The 10,570-nt window shown below is 36.1% G+C and overlaps 1 non-coding gene across 1 annotated transcript; it reads left to right on the top strand.

Annotated features, from left to right (window-relative positions):
* The first annotated feature begins 6,189 nt into the window (after positions 1-6,189).
* trnat-ugu lies at positions 6,190-6,269 on the top strand. Its single transcript has one exon. It is a non-coding gene; the product is annotated as a tRNA-Thr (tRNA).
* Positions 6,270-10,570: the final 4,301 nt, after the last annotated feature.

Here is a 10,570-nt window from a genome sequence, read left to right as displayed (position 1 = left end):
AACAGTATAATACAGTAAAGATGCAAAAACAGCAGTTAAAGCGTGTAGTCCGGTCAAGTATAAATAATAATAATAATAATAAATAAATAAATAAATAGTGAGTAATCCATTCCACCACTGAGTAATGAGTACATCTGTATTACATTTTAGCCAAGACAATTAAACTGTTAATCATGAAAATGTAACAATACCAGCTATGTGGAGTTTTATTTTACTTCATATACCTACTGTGCTGGAAACAATCACCTGTTGGATGTCGGAGCAAACACTTTTGTCCTCTGTGTCTGGGGATTGTTGATAAATGCTGTTTTCTCCATTGCCTCTCTGATAACACATGATTTTTTCTCAATGTTATTTCATCAAAGTCTGATTATATTTCTGTTATCCATCAAAACCAAATAAGATTTGGCATTATTTCCTTAACTGTGGTTGTTGGGATGCTCTGCACATCTGCCAGGTCCAGCTTTTTTTTAGCAGCCTGGAGATTAGACAATAAGTTTAGAAATAGTAAAGAGGTTAACATTCTTTGTAGTTTGTAGTTTATGTGGTACACATGGATTTATTTAAGACACAAAAAAATTGTCTTAAAAACACACAACAATTAACTTTTTTCTTTTCTTCTTTTTTGTGTATTTATTGTATCAGCAAATTCTGATCTCTTATATAAAACTTCCCAAATGTAACATGTTATTAAAAGTACAAATCATATTTAGGGTCATTTAGTCTTACAAAATATAACTCACAACTATTAACAAGGTAATTAATGACTTTGACACGTACGTAAAAAGCGTCACTTTGGAGTTATTAGATGAAACCTGAAAAAAGTCTAATTACAGCAACGACAACAAGCTGCTGATAATATGACCTACAATATATAATAACCTAAACTAATACATTCAATACTACACTAATTTAATCTAAATAATTAAAACTCACCTACAGAAAAATCAAAATTACCAATCTGGAATACTCTAAATATAGCTGCAAAACTAAGTAATAAAATGCAACAAAAAGAAAATCATGACATAATTCTTTTAACATAAAAAAGTTAGCTGGCCATTTTATATCATTAATACAAAAAAAAAATACCTGATGATCTGCTGGAATCACCAAGGAGCTGTAATCTAATACAGAATCAAATATACTGAAGTCACAACACACATTTAATATTTTTTCCCTATTAAACAAAACAGTATTAAGTTTTATGTTCACACTTTAAGATCAGTTATACTAATTGGCCAAAACTAAAGCTGACATTTTACTCTTAAAAGATTAAAATTGTGAAATTACCTCAAATATCTGGGTCACAAGGTATAGAATCAGTGATCTGAAAAGTAAAATAAATTTAATTACTTTATAGATGAACTATCTTACAACGGTGTGTGTGTGTGTGTGTGTGTGTGTGTGTGTGTGTGTGTAGGCTTTTTGTATAATTTTGACATAATTTTATAAAATTTTGAGCAGTAGATCTTAGAGCTGAAACTGTACACCTCTGCACATCTACAGTTTTGTCGTAGCACAAAGAGGCTGAACTTTGATCTATAGACCATGTAGACACTGTTTTGACTAGACGGAATAAAAGGTAAAATTTTACAAAACCCACAAAAACGGACACATATTTGTATGAAGAATAGGTATAAAGTTATTTGAATGCATTTTACTACAAAATGGTGATAACTTTAAATTAGATGAGGCGATGACTCGTTAGCTAGTTAGCATATGCGCTAATAGCTGTAGGGTTAGGGTCACCTGATCAGTTTCAAAACTAAACCATAATTCAAAAACCAACAAAAAAGGAAATTGTATATGTCATTTTAATGTTTTCAAGAAATTGTAAGCAAAGATCATATAAATGAATATAAAGATCTACAAGGATCTTATAAAGTTACTGTTTACTTACGACTGAAAATCTGAATTTAAAGTAAAGTCAATAAATAATATTCATATAAAACTTTATTAAATTAGATACAAGCAGTTAAAACTGAGTGACAAAACACTTTTGTTAAACTTGGTGTTTGGATTTTTTCACAGAGCTCTTGTGTTCGAGTTTAAAAATTAAGTGTGTCCTTCCACAATATTTTATTTTATGAGTTTCTTAGTAGCTCCTGGTCATAATCTCAAATGACTGTATAAGATTGTAGAAAGGACATTACTTATAATCTTACATTCTGGTGCTCATGTTAGTTCTCAATCTCCAGTGTTCTGTATTGTTTAAAGACTATAATCACTCTTGATGTCACCCAAATGAGGATGGGTTCCACTTTTGAGTCTGGCTCCTCTCAAGGTTTCTTCCTCAAAACATCTAATTTTTTTCCTTGACAGTCACCATGCTGCTCATCAGATAAATACACATCATTCACCTTAACTGTTAAATACTGTAAAGCTGGTTTGAGACAACGTCCGTTGTGGCTATAGAAATAAACTTGACTTGGCAATAACCTCCAGGAATGGCTCTTTTAAGAGCCGTCAACTTTCCATACAGATGTTTCCAGATGAGGCTGCACAACAGCTTTCACACAGCATGTCTCTTGCTTCTGCAATTAGAATAATCTCTCAATTCAAGTTGTTTTGTGACAAAACACTTCCACGATCTTTACTATGCACGTTGGTGGTTGATAAAGAAGAGCTGCTGCTTCTCTTAGGATGTCCTGCACCCACTTTATTAGGTGTGACCGATTGCTAGTCATGAAGGTGGAGATGAAACTTGTGGGAAAGTTTCTCGCCTTGCTGGCTTTACAAAATGAACAGCAGTTGGTAATTCTACTCACTGCATGTGTTGTGCAGCAGTAGTGGGTCCACTCTCTGCTCAACTTCACCTGGGTAGTTATGGCGCCAGTGGGAATCTTCTGCCCAATTGATGATTAGGTGACGGCTATCAGCTCTGAAACACACTTGCAGTTACTGGCATGTCTCTGTAGCCTTCATTACCGACTCTGTGATCAGGAGAACTTGGAGCGGTCTCAGCCACCTCTTCTCTCTCCTGCTCTTTCTTCTCATATCTCTCACCACCACCCAGTCTCTTGTTTCAGATTATCCAGCTGTCTGCTGAAAAAAGTGTTCTCTCACCTGCTTCTGTAGTTGAGATAAACCACAGGACATGTTGCACAATAGCACAAAATATCATGATCACATTCAGAGTTAGTAATTCTTGGTTGTGGTTTTTAACCCACTCTGGTTTTAGGTCGTCTGCCAGACAGGTAAAGTTTAGCCAGGTTTTCTTCTACTTGTTTCAGTGCGTAATTAGTCAAGTCAAGCCAAGAAGCTTTTATTGTCATTTTTTATTGTCAACCAAATATAGCTGACGCATTACACAGTGAAATGAAACAACGTTCCTCCTGAACCCTGGTGCTACATACAACAATAATCACAGAAATCACAGGGCTAAGGACTATTACGTGTCCTCACCACATAAAGTGCATCGTGTGAAACCTGGTGAAAACAGTGCAAAGACAACACAAGACAGTTAAAGACAACACAGGACAGTGCAAGACAACACAAAACAGTGTAAGACAAATACACAAGACACAAAATAGTGATTAATGAAAGGTGTGCATTTCTTACTGCTATTTTCTTCTGGATAATTTCTAGATGATATTTCTAGTGTTGATATTCAGACTGCATCTAACCATTATGGTGTGTGAGTGTCTGTTTGTATTACTCCCCATATTGCCATATAACAACATTTAAATCACACAATAAACACTACAAATCCACAAATCTAGAGACAGTAACATGAAGTGATGCAGTATCATGATATAATACCGTATTTTCGGACTATAAGCGCTACTTTTTTCCCACGCTTTTTGTCAAACAATGAAGCTAATTTATGGATTTTTCCTGTGTTTTCTCGGTTTCAGCTTCAAGCCAAAAACTGAGCATAAAATTAGACCAATAAAATTGCTGAACGGGTTCAGGTGAACCAATAAAATTCTTTATATCAAATCGGGTGCGCTCTCACTGAATCATAAATATGCATGGGGTTCCTCTGACATTTGACCTGCCGCTCCTCGGACTGTCAACAGGAAAGCGACGTCACACTGAAAACAACCGGGCATGAAAAATGCACTTCAACTGTGTTCTGAGCTGCGGCATCAGAAAAGCTTCACCGATGGTGATTTTTAAACACATGATGCCAAAGATAAACTCGAGAGAAATTGTTGTGAAAGGAAGGAGGAAGACAGTGAACAATGACTTTCTTGGTAGGCTACTGTTTAGATACAAATGTAACAGACACTGTCTTTCGTTAAAGCCTGTGTAAAGTTCATTAGTTTTAATGTAGTTTCTGCAGCTTATAACATGCGGCTTATTTATGTTCAAAATGAAAATCTTTGTAACATTCAGTGGGTGCGGTTTATATTTGGATGAAATCATCAACTCCATTGTACACTTAGCAATAAGAGTTCATACAACACTTTAACAAAAGCAGAACTGCTGTGAGCAGGACTTGAACCTCGTCCCATTTTTTCACGCCTTCCTCGCCATCACAGCAGTGCTGAAGCGAGAAAATGGAAATGAAGAGATGTCTTTATTATTCTTTCATAGTTCGTCATAGTTTTACTTTAAAGAAGCATTTAGAATTGAACAGTGTCTCTGACAAACATTGGCTAAAAAGAAACCCTCAAAGTATCTGTCCCAGGCGCACCACTGCAGTCTCAGTCCACTCAGTGCTTGGTGTCTAACAAAAGCCAGAACGTCCCTGGGTGGGTTTGAAACCAGCCTTTTGGTTAACAACTGAAAGCGCTAACCAGTGGCGCCATTGGCTGAAAGAAATGGAAGATCTTGCACTGATTAGCGATTCCAGATCAAACAGATTTCTCAGAGTGGTATGACCGTGACGAAATTGCTGATTCAAATGGCAATTTATTTTTGTTTGTTTGTTTGCTTATATGCCTTTTCTGCTATTTAAGTTAAACTTTTATCACAATTTATTCACCACAGTAGATGTTTATCCTTAAATTAAGCATGAAAGCAAATAAAATGTACATGAGTCAAAAATTTGCCCAGGCCCTCAACAGTTCTTTATAAAGTTTAGAAACCCTCTGTTATGTAACTCTTTGTTTTCATCCACAATATGTTGTCTCCAAGTTGCTTCACTAGTTTAAGAAAAACCCCGTTTTTGCTTTACATGACGCGTTGCTTTATTCATCCATGTACTTTTTTATCATTTTCATTTATCATTTGTTCACATCTATTAACCCCAATCCTTCCTTCTCTATTGCTCCCATTAAGGTGTTGTATGCAATTCTTGCGGCTTCCTTCCCAGAAAAGATCTAAAAAACTTTTTTTAGCCTTCTTTCTGCCCACAATGGCACAGATGATGTGTATAAAATATACCATAGATTAGAAATCATTAAAATGTTAAGTACTAACTTTATTTCTTCCTGTCTTTTCATCCCTCCTCATTAAAACTCCTAAAATCTTTATTTCTTTTGCTTCCATAAAAGTAAAATGATCCATTAAAAGCAGCCCTTCTGAATCTCATGTATACCGTTTTATCATAATTTATTTTGGCTCCTGATCCCTGCAGAACTTTTGTACCGTTTGCATTGCTTTTTCACAGATTTTTGACCAATGGCGTTGTGTCATCCATATTTAAATATTTTATTCTCTTCTCCCTCGATGCCTAATCCTTTTATTCCTTTTATTCCTTTTATTCCTGTTTTTTAGTTAGTCCAAAAGGAACCACAATTAGATGTACAATTAATGTATGGGTCATATACAAATACAACATGAATGGGTCCAAGAGTAAACATTCGAGATCAATTGCTACTGTGGACAGTGGTGCCTAATGTTTGTTAGTTGCAGCACTGCTTTGTTATTGCTGGAAGAGTAGGACCCTCAGAGCAATTGCTGTCAACAGTTGTGTGTTGCATGCTAATTTCAACAGAATTTTGGTGGTTTGTTAAAACTATGACCAGATATTAGATAGAACGTTTTCACTGCTATGGCATGGCTATTGTTTGTCGATATGTATCTTATAACTATATTTAACTATATTTGTACTTGACCATATTTTATGTTGAGGACCTTAGCAAGTCTCAAATTAATGGTAGAGCTAGCATCAAGACAAAAATCAAATCTATGCTTCTGCCTTATTAGCTGTTAGTTTGAATGCATATGTCCATGCAATATTTTTTTTCTAAATCTAAGAGCAAAGAATTACAACAGCTGGCTGAGTAGTCACTGAGCGGCATTGCTGCTGTGGCTTAGTTGGTTAAAGTGCCTGTCTTGTAAACAGGAGATCCTGGGTTCAAATCCCAGCAGTGCCTGGTGCAGTTGTCCTTTGCTGCTTCTTCTTGAGTGCCTTCCAGTGTTTTCTTCATGGCTTGAGATTTAACATTGCAAGTGGATAAGATGGTTTCTCTGGGGCACTGAATGGTGAATTGCAGGCTTTGCTCTGACCCTTTTAAAAGCATCATAGTATTTTTAGCAATGGATAAAACTGTGCTTTTCTACAAACTATGAGCCAGCCATTAAGATGAACAGTTACGAGATAGTAAAATACAGCTCTGTGCACTGTAGGGCGCTGCGGCTAATGGATAGCGCATTGGACTCAGACTCAGCAGTCAGAGCTATTCAAAGGTTGTGGTTCGAGTCCCTCCAGAGTCGTTGTGTTTTCCACTTGTCTCTCTAGTAACTTTTATTGTGCACCAGGTAGATTTAAGAGCCATATTGCATGTGGCATGTCCGTGCTTCTCGTACTAAACCGAAATGCTTTGTCGGTTGTGGTTTTCAAAAATTTCCTCTTGTTCCACATGGTTCTACTCGTTTGACCAAAACGTTGCTGTACCCTAATCAGATGTTCCAACACATATTCCTGACACAGAATCATTCCATACTTTGTGCTCACATCCAAAGCCCACACTTATCTTCTGATTAGCAAAGATTAGGAACATGGGCACAACTGTTTTGTCTCATTGGCACAACCATGTATAAACTGCTTGTGTTGATTCAACTGGCAGGCAATGGTGGATTCTGAGGTGTTGATTACATGGGTATGTCTTAAATCCAAAGTAAACAGTCCAATGGTACAGTAATTGTTCAAAATATGATTTTAAAATCTCTTACATGAAACCAATACAACATTTCTTGGGTCCAAGAGCAAACGATCTAGATCAGCTGCTCATACCACTTAGGACAGTGGTGCTTAATGTTGGTTAGTTGCAGCTCCTCTTTGTTATTGCTGTAAGCGTGGTACCATGGCCATACAAACTGCAATGAAAATCAGCTAAATTGGGTACAACTGCACTGTGATTTCAACACAAAACATTATAGGCCTTTTGTTAAAGAGCAAACTGTTTGTGGTGGTACAACTCCATAGTAATCTCAGATTCTGAGGTTTGTAATAACATAGATATATCTTACAGTCAGATTGGACAGTACATTGGTACAGCAGTTGGTCTAAATCAAGTAAAAATCTTCTTACACTGAAGATAAACAACAGGCAACAGGGCCTTAATTGTCATACATTCTCAGTGCAGTGGCTCTAATAACGGCCTTCACACAGCTCGCCTCGTTAGTGCAGTAGGTAGCGTGAGTCTCATAATCTGAAGGTCGTGAGTTCAATCCTTACACGAGGCAAGTTTCTGAAATCTTGATCGAATAAGACAAACTGCAACATAAATCTAGTAAAAGAGCTACAAGCGTTCTCGTCTCATCTGCACAAACAATTATATACTGCTTGTGTTGATTAAACTGGCAGGCAATGGCAGATTCCGAGTTCTTGATTACAAGAGGTTCCTCTTACAACCAAAGTGCACAGTCCAAGTGGTAATTGTTCTACAAAAGATTTTAAAACCTCTTATATAAAACAAATACAACATGCATTGGTCCAAGAGCAAACAACCAAGATCAATTGCTCCTACCTAGTCTCCTAGTTAGACTTTGACTATGATCAGATATTAAATAGAACTTATTCACTGCTATAGCATGGTTATTGTATGTCGATATGTATTTTAACTATATTTGTATTTGATCATATTTTATGTTGAGGACCTTAGCAAGTCTCAAATTAATGGTAGGACTAGCATCAAGACAAAAATCAAATCTATGCTTCTGCCTTATTAGCTGTTAGCTCGAATGCATATGTCCATGCAATATTTTTTCCCTAAATCTAATAGCAAAGAATTTCCATTCAACAGCTGGCTGAGTATTTGCCAGGTTGCATTGAGGCGCTGTGGTTTAGTTGGTTAAAGTCCCTGTCTAGTAAACAGGAGATCTTCAGGAGGCAATGCAGTGTGCCGGATTGCAATCTGCCTTTAAATAAGTGTGAGTGTTGGATGGGGAATGAAATGGATGAACAGCAGGTGGATGAGCATGAACTGAGACAGTGGTGAAGATGAAAAACAAAGGAGAAACAAACTACAAGTTAAGAACAAGAAGGAAAGAAGCACAACAACCAGGAGGATCACTTACAGCAACAGAATCTGGACCCAAATAGGACTAACTGAAAGTTTGCAAATGGTGCAGAAGAAGGACCAAGAAAGACATCTAACATGAACAGAGATCATGGACTCAAATGGAGTGACGTACAGCCTGCAAAATGACCTGAACACAATGGAATCAAACCATCCAGCATGTAGGAACAAGCAACAGGAATAAAAATAAAGGGAAAAGAAAAAGGAGGACAAACAAGTGAAACCAACGAAAAGAATGAGGTCAGTAAAGGCAATATCTAATGTAGAGGTTGCCAGAAAGAAAGTCCTTAAAAAAGACATAATAAAGACTGAAAACAGGTTTGACTCGCTAAAGGACTTGGAGGAGATGAACTGAGATGATCAGTCAAAGGAAATTAAAATGTATTTTTATTTTAAAACTGTTATGAATTATAAATTGATATCCTTCTAAAAGTTGCTAAGTAACACCGTGACATCATTGTGCGATGGTGTCATTTCATCGTCGAAACACAAAACTGCGTCTTTATGTTACAAAATATATAGAAAATGTAGTACAGAGTCTCAACATACGTCATCACAACAGGTGAACACTTCCCAAATAAGAACAATCAATCAATCAGTGTATCGTTCAAGGCTGGTCAGGGAACATTGATCGTTACAGATAAGACACTATACAGTGCATTTGAAGAAAACATTCACTTGTTTTGAGGTCAGTGTTACTGATATAAGAAAGAACAATCACAAAAACAGATAACTCAAATTGTCGGGTAATCTCAGCAAAAATATAATTATAAATATTGTTTGTATGTGTTATGTTCAAAAATAGATTAAATAAAAAAAGGTGCATATGACATACATATTAGGTCTAAACATCAAGCATCGATTTTAGATGCATCTTCAATGGAATGAATTTGTGTAGGCAGAACACAACATTAAAAAGAACTACATACCTGTTTTTACTAACGAGCCTTACTCCCTTTTTACTTGGTCTCCTAAACACACAACATATGTACCTTTCTCCTCTCCATCATATCAGCTACCTCTCTCCTTTACCAGTCATAGTACCAACATTTAAAATTACCAACAAGTGTTCTACATTTTCCTTTTTGCTGTCTCTGTATTCCTTTTGGCTAACATCCTGTGTTTCTTTAACCTCACAATAGTATAAAATTTTTATTGTGATGATATTTGTTTGTATTTTCTATGTTCTCAACCCTCCATTAATGGGTTTGGGACCGGCACTAAGAGTGCACTGGCTCATGCAACCTTAATGGCTGGATTTTCTTTTCAATCTGTCTAATTTATATATCCATCTTCCTGCTTGTCCAAATTAACAGGCTTTTTTTTCTGTCTTTCCTACTATTAGGTAAGCATCTACCTGTTTATTCTGTATGTCTGTGTTTGAAAGACAAAGGAGAATAATTATTTTATTATTGTTTTGATTTCTAATAAAAATAAAGTCACTGTTAGAAGTGGGATTTGAACCCACGCCTCCATGTGGAGACCAGAACACTCAGTTTCCTCAAGGTATTGAACCTTGAGTCTGGCGCCTTAGACCATCCTGACATACATGCATGTGTTTCTTATCCAATTAGTGGCTGATAAAACTATTTTTACAAGTTTCTGTCTACTTGTTTGTCTTATTTATCCTTCTATTTGTGTTTCTTATCTATCTACATCCGTCTGATCTGTTTTTCTGTCTGAATGCATATATATGCCTGCTCATCTTTCCTATCAATCTATTGATCTAATTTATATATTCATCTGCCTGCTTGTCTAAATTAACAGTTTTTCTGTCTGTCTGTCTTTCACTAATAGGTAACCATCTACTTGTTTGTTCTGTATGTCTGTGTTTAAAAGACAAGGAGAATAATTATTTTATTATTGTTTGATTTCTAATGAAAATAAAGTCACTGTCAGAAGTGGGATTTAAACTCATGTGGAGACCAGAACACTCAGTTTCCTCAAGGTATTGAACCTTAAGTCTGGTACCTTTCAAATATTAGTTAGTCTGTCTGTCTGTCTGTCTGTCTATCCATCCAGCCATCTATTTGTCTTCCTTTTGTCTATCTATCTGTCTGTCTATTGTCTGATTGTATGTGAATCTCTTAAAAGAAACAAGAAACAAAAAAGCACTGAAAACATGTAATGCTCTGAAAACTTTAAAATGTATG

Source organism: Silurus meridionalis, chromosome 3 (assembly GCF_014805685.1).
Source record: "Silurus meridionalis isolate SWU-2019-XX chromosome 3, ASM1480568v1, whole genome shotgun sequence".
NCBI classification, from domain to species: Eukaryota; Metazoa; Chordata; class Actinopteri; order Siluriformes; family Siluridae; genus Silurus; species Silurus meridionalis.
The sequence above is the reverse complement of the archived record's forward strand: the minus strand, read 5'-3'. Positions and strand labels throughout refer to the sequence as shown.